General features: G+C 28.7%; 1 non-coding gene across 1 annotated transcript; it reads left to right on the top strand.

The window, feature by feature from the left end:
- Positions 1-11,228: 11,228 nt before the first annotated feature.
- TRNAY-GUA (transfer RNA tyrosine (anticodon GUA)) lies at positions 11,229-11,319 on the top strand. The gene is given in 2 exon segments: positions 11,229-11,265; positions 11,284-11,319. It is a non-coding gene; the product is annotated as a tRNA-Tyr (tRNA).
- The last annotated feature ends 2,199 nt before the right edge of the window (positions 11,320-13,518 follow it).

A 13,518-nucleotide genomic window follows, 5' to 3' on the forward strand; every position in this document is an offset into this window, starting at 1 on the left:
ATTATACTATAAATTTTAAAACAGACAAGAGAAATCTAAACATTATGCAAAGATTTTAAGTAAAATTAATTTATGAAAAATATTGGATAAAATTAATATTGATAACTATAATTAACCTTGATATGAATTGTAATAATAAAAGAAATAAGAAATTTAGTCAAAATATAGTTAAAATAAATAAATTAAAAGTGGGGAAACTTACAAATATTGTTTTGATTAATGTAATAGTGAAAACTAACTGTGACTAAAAGTTTTGATTTGTAATTTAAAATGAAGAACTGACAAAATAGGTAATTAGGCAAAAGCTAAGAATTGCTTATCTGTAAATTTCTATTATTTTCTAATGTTTCAATGTCTCATAGGGTAATTGTGGGCTGAATGTAAGGAATAGCCTGCAAAAAGTTTTTTAAAATTGATGTTCTAAATTGTATTAAGATATGATAATTTATCAATAATATTGTTATTTGTTTAAAATTGTAAGAAAAACTGTTTGTGATAGATTGTCCTTGAAGATGGCTGAATTGTCCGAAACGTCGGACATACAAAAAAATATAAATTATTTTGAGACTAAAATTGGATAAAATTTATTTTATTAAAACAAATGTTTTATTTTTATTCCATTATAATATTAAAGTTAATTGTCAATTATCCTTGTTCAGTTTAATAAGTGTTCTTGTGTATTCTCTCTATTAAAATGTTGTTGATGATCTCCTTGTAAAATTTCTTTTACAGCGATAAATCATCATTTTATACAAATAATATAAATGAAAAATAAAAATAATCTCTTAATTATATTAAAAATGTTTTGATGATTACCGTGTACTATTTTATTTTACATATGATCCCAGATCAAGGGGTACCTCCCCTAGTAGAAATAAAATAAATAAATAATAATAAAAAGAAAACAAGTAAATAATTATAATATTAATTATAATTATTTACTTGTTTTCTAAAATAAATTAATAATGATTAAATTTTTAAAAATAATACTATTTTGGAAACTATGTTGTCTACTTTATTTTCGTAACACACTTATACATTACATATAAGGCACCTCAGATAAGGAATAGAACCAGATAATATCTAAAAATAAGTTTGACTGATAATTTCTAATTTTAGTAATTTAAATATGGTAAATTATACATTTATAAATATTACTTAATATATATTTCTAATCATAAATTATTAATTTGTAGCATGGTAATTTATTAATTTTTTACCTCTCCGGGGTGGCCCATACCGGTGCCGGGTAGGTCAAATTGAAGGTGTAGCGGCACTCTTCAGTGAACAGCCTCTGGTAGACATACCTGCACAGCCTTTCTCCGCCCTTGTCCGCCTGCCTGCAACAAATATTTAAATAATTAAATGATGAATAATTTTAATATTATTGTTTTTACTATTTGGCATATTTTTTTTAACAAATAGTTTTCGCCTACCTAGAATGTTTGGGATTATTTCTATTATCTGTTTTCATAATTATGAGAGATGAGTTGACCGTGGATGACATACGAGGAGAAGATGGTTGGGGGTGCGGTCAAAATGAAACACAAATAAGTTGGAGTAACCTATTTAAGTGTGGCAACGTTTAGGCGAGAGTTTTTAGCCTTTTTTAGGGCTAAGAACAGAAAAAGATAACAACCACAATAAGTATAGAAAATAAAAAAGAATATATAAACAGAATAACATAAAATGAATAATTTTATAGAATGGAATTAATAAAATGAAGTGATGAAGGAAGTGGGAAATGGGTAATTGAAAAAGTGGGTAAAATAACATAAGTTAGGAAATAAAATAAAATGAAGTTATATAATGCAAAGAAGTATGAACATATTAGTTATTAATAATTTAAAAATTATATAATGAATTATAAATGAAATATATTATAAAATAAAATATGGAAAGAAAACGAGAATTGAGAGAAAGAGAATATATGTAACCATGATGATTGATAAACAAGCAAAATATAAGTAAAGTTTAACAAAAGAAATGAATAGAAGAAAAACAATTTTTTTTTTCTGAGGTCTAAGAAATACAAACATTTCATTCACCTCTTTGAAACAAATTTGGTTTAGGAACCAAAACCCGTGATGTTTTATCCTCTTTTCTTGGAAAAATGGCTAAACTAAACGTCAAATTGTCGATGTTTAGAAACGTAAGAAGTTGTCCAGCAACATTATATAGTTAATATTGAGAAAAAAATTTTAGATTTTTAGTTTACTTATTTTTTTTTAAAGATGAATACATCCAACAAAAATTGGAGGTTTGTTGTTAATTACCTCAATCTTAAGCTTTTTGCTACCGGTCATCATATACGGTACACATCCTCCACATATGTAATTAAGACTTTGTAGGCTGTTATCATGTAATTTTACTTTAACTATACCTCCCATTTACAACTCAGCTGGAAAGAAGCCTGACCGCAATCCAGGATCGGTAAGAAGCCAAGACAATAAAAAAGGACCGTAAGAGATTACTTACTCTAGGAGTGAAATAGGTGGTGTCACAATTAAAAAAGGTTCAAGCCTAAGAACGTTTTCTCCACCGCCCACCCAAGATCGGCAGATAAGTTAATCAAGCCGGATTACTGGTCTTCCCCTATCCTAACAGGACATGGAGTGTCCTGAGAGAAGTTCAACAAGCATGGTAACGTTATTGATCTCCTGTGGAGACCACCTGTGGAGCGTAGACGCGACAAAGTATTCCCTTTGTGTATTCTGCACTTATATGAAGGGACAAAGATCTTGACTTTTCAAGAAAACCTGTATATGCATTATAGGTGACTCCGACTTTCCCCGTCTGATGGAAGAACAAAATTATCCATGCATTAAGCATTCTGTGGTGAACTGAAAGGAGTTGGTGGCTTCCCACAAATCACCTTGGGCAGAACCCGTCGGTCAAAGGAAACAGGGAAGTTGGACAAAGAAGACAAACGCAGGGTCTGTGGGATAAGGAGCAGGCATTATAGTGTAGGCGATGTTAAGGGGGACAGAATGAAGCAGTAAAATACAACAATATCACAAAGTTACACAATCGCTCGTTTGTCTGCATCTCGGAATACAATTTTTTCCAAATTTATAACATGTGAAATAAGATAATTTCTTATATAACAAGTGATTATATTATTATAAGTGGCGTGCGTACACCTAACGCCCTTCTCCACTGCCACTTAAACCCGTACGGCCGAAAGGGTAAAAAAAATAGGTTTCGAAATTTCCATTGAAAGGAAAACCCAATGTAGTTTATGAACCTTTTCATACAACCACACTGTTTTCGAAGCAGTTATCAAATATATATAATTTCCTTTTCTAATGTATGACTTGTGGATTTTTTTTTTCAAGCGGAAGATAACTTAGTTATCACTGTTGAAACCGAAATTCTCATTCCTTTATCATTAATTTAACAGAAGGAATGAGGCATATAATATTCAAACCCAGAATTATATATATCAGACTTGGAGGATGGAAGAAACATAAAATAAGAAGTATTTCTTTTTCCACTATAATTTAGTATACTTGGATTTTGGAAACAAAAAACCATTTTAGTAGTAATGATAAACTTTTTCGTGGAGAAAATTTCGACCTTTCTCATTACTTTGTGTCTTTAATATACTGTTCGATTAATAAACAGTAAAAAAAAATCACTTATTGCTAACTCAATAATACTAATGATTCTTTTTTATTGTTTATTATTTTATTTTTAGTATTATAATTTTATTGTTGAGTTATGATTAAATGTATATTTTTTAAAAAAGCATAACGAGCTAAATTTTTATACCAATCTAGATAGGGCTCATTTCCTGGCGGTTGAGATATGATACACCCATCCTCCCGCAGATAGGATGGACGGCAGGATGCTGATGAGGGTGATCGAGTATATTAAATTTTGGCCCCTATCGATTGCTTGTACCTGATACCCTAATCCGAGAGCAGGTTCATCTCCCTAACTCCCAAACAAAATGGATTCCTGGAAAGGTTGGAGGTATATATTTGCTTTCATGTTGAAATCGTGCGTTTTTTTTATTTTAAAATTTCAAACATCCCAACTATATTCTTGTTATGATACAATTAGTATAAACTACTGTACGAAATTACTTTTATTTATTTTTTTACTAAGTATTTGTTTATGAATCGAAAATAACAGAATTGAATCAGTCATTTAAGGAAACACCTTTTCTTTAGTAAAGTAAATTTCGGATTACAATTTTTAAACTCGAAAAACCTTCAAAAGGCATTACTAAAACACCTATTAATAATTTATGTGTTTTAATTTAAACATTTAGAGAGCCACTACTTTTGCCACTATAAATGGGATAAGACTTACTGAAACCAGACAATCCGGATGGCCTACCCAGCTTTAGAAAAATAAAGATGAGGGTTCCTCATTTGACATATATTCGTAAAATACTTATAATTAGAGATTACCATAGAGTTCGTTATACAGAGGTTAAAAAAGTAGTGCGTAGGGCCTCAGTATTACGAGGCATATTTAATTTTATAATTAAATTCTCATTATTTTTTTTTAATATTTAAAAATCACTGTGTACGAATTTCAATAGTCAATGAAAATTTTCCAAAAAACTTGTCAATAGACATTTTGAATCTTTTGTCCTGAATCCTGTCTCCTAATTTGGCCGCATTTCGACAGAAAATAGAATCATGAAAAAAAACAAAAAACATTCTAATAAATTTAATTTTATATTGCAAACAATTGCACGTTTCCCTCATCTCGGGCAAAATTCCGCGATTTTACTCAATTTTACTCAATCTCTGTATTAAATATCTCATATTATGAATACCAATATTTATTTATCCCAATTTAATTTTTTTTCCCTTATTTAATTTATAGTTTAAAATTACTAAGGATTGAGGTAAAGCAGTGCATTGATTAAAATATGAATAGTCGAGTTAACCAATGGCTTTGGGTAACTATGAAACGTCTCAAGAATAAGCTTGTTATTGTTAAACAGGGATTCCCACTCTTTCCTTATTTTTCTGTCTAATATTTCAGTAGTAAATTTAAACTTATACAAAATGCCGAAAGCGAATATACCTGATATACGGGGATTAGATTATCTGAAGATAGGAAAACCTTCCCGAAACGTTAATAGAGAAAATAAAGATGTTTCTAAGTCACATTCAATAGGAAGTATTTTTACCTTGTCATCCAAGTGCAATAAGTTTTATAACATTTGTGCCTAATATTTTTCTCTTTAATCTGGATGTAACTGGTAAAGGTCACGCTCATGCTTAATTCATCACAGAAGCTACGTGGCTAAGGGTCTCGAAAGAAAAAAAAAGTAATAATATTACGAATAAAAGTCTAAAACCTGGCTCCTTTTGCTCCAGAGTTCCATTGTCCCGCCCTTTTATGTATTTATTATTCGAAAGGGCCAGTATAAAAAATATCCTCCAAAGGGAAATATTTTCAGCGTAGAGGTCGATTCAGATTACCTTGAAGGAGTCACTGGACTTTGGCAAGATCAGGGTTAGGGCTTTTTGTGTTTCATTACAGATGAGTTAGCTCGAAAGCCCTTGCCCAAAATGTGAAAAGAGATGCGAATGAAACATGATAGAAACTTTTCTAGTATCTTCAATATAATTTTTCTTTCATCATTTTTTATGAAATAATTAGATCTTTTTTTGTCCAATTATTTATTTAATTTTTGGGCAAATTGTAATTACTCGTAAAACTACAGAAAGATGGATTACGAAAACTCGAAATGTTAGTCATTTTTAATTTCAGAAACAAATAGTTACAAAAAGTAAAAAATTCATTGTATCTTGATTCTGTTAATTAATTTATCAATTGGTTTAAATAATTCATCCAATACGCAAAATGAATCCAAAATTTCCCTTGCCCGAAATATAATTTATTTAAATGATTCGTGACTGATTGTTAAATTGATTATCATTCAATATAAAGGTTTTTGGTGGAAATCTATCCAGACGTTTTTCTCTCTTTCTCTTCTAGTAACATGTGCAGGATTTGCTCACAGTAAGCTCACTGTTGTAGTATGCTCATAATATGGTTATCATGTTACTGTGATGTCCAAACAAACTATATGGAATTTTAAATTCAAATAAATAAACCTATCTAAAAATCTACTTCTTTTTTTTATATATATAAACTAATGATAATATTAAATTTTTAAACAAATTCAAATTGTGAGAACGTTTTATTTGGTTACAATTCCTCTATTTATACCTACGTTTAATGTCAATTATTAATAATATAAATGTGTACATATTATCTGGTGTATTTAATTTTTCTATAAGTTCATTTACGAATTTAGGAACTTTATTTTTTTTCTCATAATTTTTGTTATATTTCAGGTATTTGCAATAATGGATTAAAAACAAATGTATTTTGCCATAGAGGTACTGCAAGGTAAAGCATTTTATTTTTTCTTATAGCAATTCATTAAGAGTTATGGTTAATGTTTTGAATTTTATTTCTGTTTTGATCTTGTACAGGTTATTTTTTTTTTATTAGACAATATTGGATATATTTTTAATTTGAAATTTGATAATTGGAATTAAAATGAATTAAAATTTACGATTGAACAATAGATCCGAGAAACTCAGTAGCCGAATTAATATATGATTTAAATTAATTTTAAAAAAATTATATTTTCGCGATGAAAAGGGATTTTATACTATATATTTTGATCTTTTCTTTTTATAATTGTTTACTTAATTCCTTATTTTCGTCTTTTGGAATATCCTAACTGCGAATTAAAAAATAACTTGATGACTTGAAGTACTATTAAATGATTAGTTTTTAATTGATACTATTTTGGTTAGTACTTTTTTATTTATTTATTTCTATTTAAAACTGTATTTACTTAAAAATATATTTAGTAGCTTTTATGTAAGATCAAAATTTAGTGATACAGACATGTGAAGAAACTACCCATTGGTAGCACCCTAATAATATTTCTACACTAGACGGTCTCGAGGTCATCTTCTTTTCAGGCACCTCAGAGGATCGTCAGGAATGGAAGAAGCTAAGTTAGAAACTAGAGGGTTTTGGTGGTTAAGAAGTTTGTAATGGAAGGGTTAATATCTGGTTCAGGCTAGATCGATTACATATGGAACATTAAGGTCTTTATGAATGATTTTATTTGTGACAAAGTAAGGAGAATTGTGGATTTCACGAAGGCTTTTGGATTGTAAGTATTCAATACGAGAGGAATTCAAAAGTTTAGTGGAGACCCTAATATGCCCTAATATTATTATTGTCTTGTAGAACAGTCTTTTCCAATGAATTGGAAGTTTAGACCGCTTGTCTAGTAAGTTCTGTTATAGTCGAAACCGATGTACAGTTTTCTGTTTTTTTACTGTTGTGTGAGGTTAGTCGTTTGTCCAGATGTAGTCCAAGGTAGCGGATCTGTTCGACAGTTGACAGTCATTATTAAAAGGGTAAGGTACTGTTTATTCTGAAGAATATATATATGATAATATCCTCTTCTTATTAAAAAAATAACTTCCGTTTAAATAAAATTAAATTGCATTAAACTAAAAATTTTGATTTTACTATTTATATAAATAAGCTATAGAGAGAAAAAAAAATGCTTCACTACCAATCTCTATTCCATTCCTACTTGCCGTCGTGGGAGCTGAGAATCGCTAAAGGTCATCCGTCATAGAAGAAAGTGGAAAGTGTGCGACATTTCTTGCGTAACCAACCGGTCTTACTTCCAATGCGACTTTTACTGAGACCACTTGCTTGCATAATCAACAACAATTATCAATGTTAGTAAATAATAAAGACCATTTTTTAAAAAAAATCAGGATTAAGTGTATTTTTAGAGAAATAATTGGTTAGAAGGACTTGTTTAACAATACCAATACTTACATTATTGCCCAACTTGAGTTTGCAAGAATGTTGTGTGTGGTTGTAATCGATTTACTTGAGACAAATCAACAATGGATATTGATGTAAGTCCAGTTTGCATCTGATTGGAAAATATTTTCAAAGTTAACAGACTGACACTTTCTTAATATTTTGGATTGGCATATTTTTAATTAAAATCAACAATGAATCATAAATTAGAAAAAGGAGAATTTTTGAGAAAAAAAATGTCTATAAAAATATGGACAATTTTTATACTTTTGTTTTTCTAACTCCTAGTATAACTATTTATTCTTATAATTAGATAGGATGAAATGATTTTATACAAGTCTGGACCGATTCCTTCTGTAGTAGGATAGAAAGCTGACTCAAAACTGCTTATCTATTGCTAAATTTATATGTAATAAGATATGAAATAAACACAATTATAAATTTGATATTAATTATTGTATTTATTGTGTAAATTAAATATTTGCATACATGTTACAAGTTTTATTTATTGGACTTATCAAATTAGGAACCAACCGAAATTTATTTAAGCCATATCAATAAATTTTTCATTAAAAAAAAATCCCAGAGCTCTATCCGTATCTAATATGCTGTGGAATTCCAATACATTTATAGTAATGGAAGTAATAATTGATTTTTTTTTTTTGTTTATCTGATCAGTTTATAAAACTTCACATTCATGTATGTATATATTTAGTAGTCGTTTGCAATTATGGTTTGACCGGCGAGATTATAAAGAATAAATTAGTAATGCTTAACCCAACCAAAACTGTCAATATTATTGAACGCGGGGTATATACGATAGGAGTCAATATTATTGTTTCAATATACCCCTCAGACGGTCAATATATTTACAAAATTCGATATTGACCGCATAAGGGCCCCTTTACCCGTTTTTATTAACTGGGAACTACTAATCAGACTTATTAGTGAAATCACTTTCTGAGTTAATATTATTGTATTAAATTGCTGATTTTTATTTATTTTTCAACCTGTAAATTACTTCTTTCTAATAACTATTTCTTATCCCTACATCATCTTACTTGAACTGAGAATTTACTCAATTCGAAGCGGTCTAATTTCGTCAGTTTTTTTGCAAATTATTATAACAATAAATAATATCTCCGAAAATGCTTGTATTTTAGACCATAGCTGCCGGCTCCTACATTTTCAGGAAATGAAATCTCCTTAGAGTGTACCAGAGTATTTTTTTTCTCGATACCTTGATAATGCCTGTATACTTCTTAGTAGAAGTTAGACAGATAACTCAAGGTCCAAAACAACAATTAAACGAAACAAATATCGCATGATAAAAGTATTGTGTCTTAGCAAGTTTCTATTGATAATAAAAGTAAGAATCATTGGCTCTATCTGCCTTATCATTTACTCTGGGCATCAATCATGGGCCTCTAACTGTGAAGCAGCATTTAGCTTCCGTCATTTGTTAATGTTTTTAGCAATGATCTAACTTTACAAAAAATGTACTTCCATGATTTTCATTGTATATTAAAATTAATTTGGTTTACTATCCAATTAAACTACATAGTAGTTTGATTTTTATCTTGAATATAAGAATGTATTTTTCATTTATATCATGTTCCCAGGATGTGACAATTTAATTGCATAGTTATAATTAAAATAATAAAAAAATCGGGGTTAAATAAAGTACTTTTCTCCACCAGGCTCTTGCTGTACGATGTTGAAAATTATGATGGACTTTTGAATTATTATTGAATAAGTATCTATACATTTCATCCACCTCAGATCAAAATCTGATAACTATTGTGATGAAAATAATGTTTTGTTTATGTTGGGCTAGATCCACTCTTTGTAATCCGGCTATTCTTCTACAGTTCTATACGGTCCACTAATAAACTCTACATAAATTTTTAAAGTGACGTTAATATTATTATTATTATTATTATTGGAGTGACAGATCGTGGAGGTCAAAGGCCTCGCGCAATGTATTAGGGAAATACATCGCGCGTTTCTTGAAGTGATTTTTTCATAGGGTGGGTTCGTCACTTCCACTGAGTTGATAGATGAGTGCGTTGCCATGCTGCTACAGTTGCACCAGAGTAAATATAGAATATAGTAATATTATCTATTTAAAAATTCTATTTATGCCAAATATATAAATAAAATTAAAAATAAGCGAATTGGAGAAGATGGTCGGGAAGAGGGAACCTTGCTAAAACTCTGCCAGTTAGGATTCCCTGCATATTCAGAGGGTTTGAACAGAAATGTCTTTTTCATTATTCTTTTCTTTATTATCATCTAGTTCGATTCCCGTTATGAAAAGTTAAATTTTACTGTATTTTTATTTATTTATTTTTGTATCCCGTACATTTTTTCTTTAGGTTATTTGTATTTTTCTAAATCATTACTTTTAATTATATAACTCCCTTATATACCATCAATCATCAATTATATCTTTTTAATCAGAATAGTATTTTATATATGTTAGCATTATTTCAGAGTATTTAATATTAAATACTTTGTTTAATTTGATTCAAACAAAGGTTGATAAGCTTTTTAAATTAGATTAGATTTTTATTCAGGGTGGCCAACATCTAGGTTATTACACCCTTCCCCTAGGTTATTACAAGCCTTTCCATGTATAATTGTTATAATTTAAACAATAAAGTTGATGGATATTGAAGGATTTATATATTTTATGCACCTTTAGAATTTTTATTGCACGATTTTGCTCTTATTGGATTTTACTGCACGTTATTTCGGTTTTTACTGTACACAAAATACGGTCTCTAGCTATAAAAAATGCGTTCTAAAACGCATCTAAAATACGTTGCATCTTTTTAGAATATTTTTAATTTTCTAACCTTTCTTCAGTTCTTTTTTAGGGCACCTAATTCTATAATTTCCAATGCAACTACTTTTTTACGTATAATGGTGGTAAATCTGAGTTTATTTAGATATGTTTGCATTGGACAATTGTTTGGTCCAACACCGTGAGGTGTAATAACTAAATAGTTGATTGCCCAAAATAAAAACATTAACCTAAGCAACAACGTGTTCAAGACTTGTCCTGAAGATGTAAATCGTCCAAAACCATAAATATGAATTTCGATGTATGTATAAACCGTATGAAAAATCGGGAAAACGTATTGAAAAAAATCTTTCAGATTCCGATTACCTATGAGAATCCATTATCAGAGTTTTCTTACTCAAGAAAGGAGACTGAAATGCCTGCATTAAGCCTCAATTAAGAAGTATCTCAGTTATATGGTATGAATTATTTTATATATAACTAAAAATAGATATCATGGAATAAATAAATAAATTATAAGTAAAATAATTTTGATTAAACTTTTATGTTATATATTCCAGGCCTTACAGTACCTCCTCTGGTAGCTCAGTTGGTAGAGCGGTGGACTGTAGTTGGTTGAAGTAACTGATATCCATAGGTCGCTGGTTCAAATCCGGCCCGGAGGAAATTTTTTAAGACGTATTTTATTTTTTTACATAGTAGGTTGTCATAATGTGTCACTTTTTCGTATTATTTAATTGATTTTATTTTTAAATAAATTTCATGAATATTCAGAAGTATTTTTTATTTTATTTTTCTGACCATACACTTTATAATTAATTATGTGTGGTTATTAATTTTAAAATTATTATAATCTGATGAATAATAAGTGATAATTCGTATCTGCAAAGCGAGTATTTTGCAACATGGAAAATAAGCAGTATTATAATTTAATCTAAAATCTATTAATCTTTCGGGTTTTTATGCCTCTGAGGATTTATATCAAAATACAATAATATTGTTTAGTTTCGTGTTTGTTTTGTGTTAGTGACAACACGATATCTTCATAAAATCTGATTACTCATCATGAATTCTATTTTTCACACGTTTCGACCTCTCCTACTTATGCTTTTGAGACCTGGTCAGTCGATGACGTGTTGTTTTATTATATTAATGAGGTTTAAACATGCAATTATTTATTATATATTTTTTTGGTAATTACGAAGTACCACTTCTACCATCCAATTATCATGGTCTAATATTTTGTTATTCAGTTTTAAAGGAATTAATTATAGATTCTATAATTGGATTTTTTAAATCATTATTTAATCATAGCATTATATCTGTGTTAGTGTTTAACTAATAAAATTAGAACGACATTTATAAAATTTGACCACAGTAATATAAAATTAGATTATAAATTAAGAAATTATCCTAAAAAACATAAAAGAAAAAATTAAAATAATGGTTAAGATAATGTAATTTATGAAATTAACTGCTATAAATGTATAGGGTATTTATAGGTGAAACTTCCAAAAACTTTAAAACTTGAGTTGAGCAACACTAATTTAATTGTAAAAAGTTAACAAATAACAGCACTGGCCCAACATAGTTAATTTTATTAACATAAACATAATTTTGATATACAAACCTTACAATTTTGGATATAGGTAATCACACAAAAAATTGGAAAATTGCTGAAGCAATAAAAATAACTAAAAACGTTGATAATGCAATTAATTTTTTGACTGACACTAATGATTTAAGTGCACATTATGTTGATATTATAAATCATTAAGAAATATAAATAATTAAACATCAGTATAGAATGTTTTAAAAATATTTTAATATACTTTTCATCTTTTTAAGAAATAGAGGTAGGAGATAATTAGCATAGTTGTAATATATTTGTTATCAATTTTAAAGATAATCATAATTCACGTATTCTTAATAATAATGGTTTTAGATTTCTCCTTAATTTTGATATATGAAATTTTATTTATTACTTTATTTAAAAACAAAATGACAGAAATATGATTATTGTGACTATTATACCTCAGACTACAAAAGGAGACCAGTTTAAGTATAAAATATGAGGATATAGTTTTGTAATCTTGTATGTGCTACTTAAAAATTAATTTTACATCGTTTCGCACCGCTTTTGGCTCAACCCCAAATCATTATGATATTTTAAATACTTAGCATTGGCTATGTGCAGAGTACAAAAAGTTGAGAAATCAAACATAAATGTGCTAGGAAATAAATTATCTAAAAATTACTTTTGTGAATTTTAATCATTTATGTTACATTTTTAATTTTCTTTGATGATTTTTAAATATATAATACAGATTCCGTCCTACTATAGCGTAGAAATTTAATTATAAATTATTAGGTTATAAAATTACATATATACCCAGGTGTCATGGCCGTAATTTGAGTTCTTTTTTTGTCATTTATACATTATCTTGAAATGTGCTCTTAGATTTTGTAAACTGTAGAACATTTTTACATTCACGAATAGTGAGTATTAAGAATTGTAAGTTATAAATTGGTGCTTCTTTGTTAGAGGTGACTCACATGGCCAGTAATTCCCCTTAGGTGGTCTTTTCTTATCGAACTTATTTCGGGGTCAAGCCCGACAATACTGTCTGAAGTGGGTCCTGGGTTCGAATCTAAAGACTTTATATTAGTTTTTTCTTTACTTTTTTGATTTCAGAGACAATTATTAATCCTAAAATTTGTTTTAGGATCACCAGAAACGGGTTTCTATTGTGTTTGGATTCATATTTAGTAATGTACATCTATTTTGTACAAAATTTGAAAAAATAATAACGGTTTTGGGTTTGCGGTTTATGATATAATACTAACTGAATTAACATGTTATG

The sequence above is a fragment of the Halyomorpha halys genome, unplaced genomic scaffold, assembly GCF_000696795.3.
Source record: "Halyomorpha halys isolate HHAL.00 unplaced genomic scaffold, Hhal_1.1 Scaffold2270.1, whole genome shotgun sequence".
Lineage (NCBI taxonomy): Eukaryota > Metazoa > Arthropoda > Insecta > Hemiptera > Pentatomidae > Halyomorpha > Halyomorpha halys.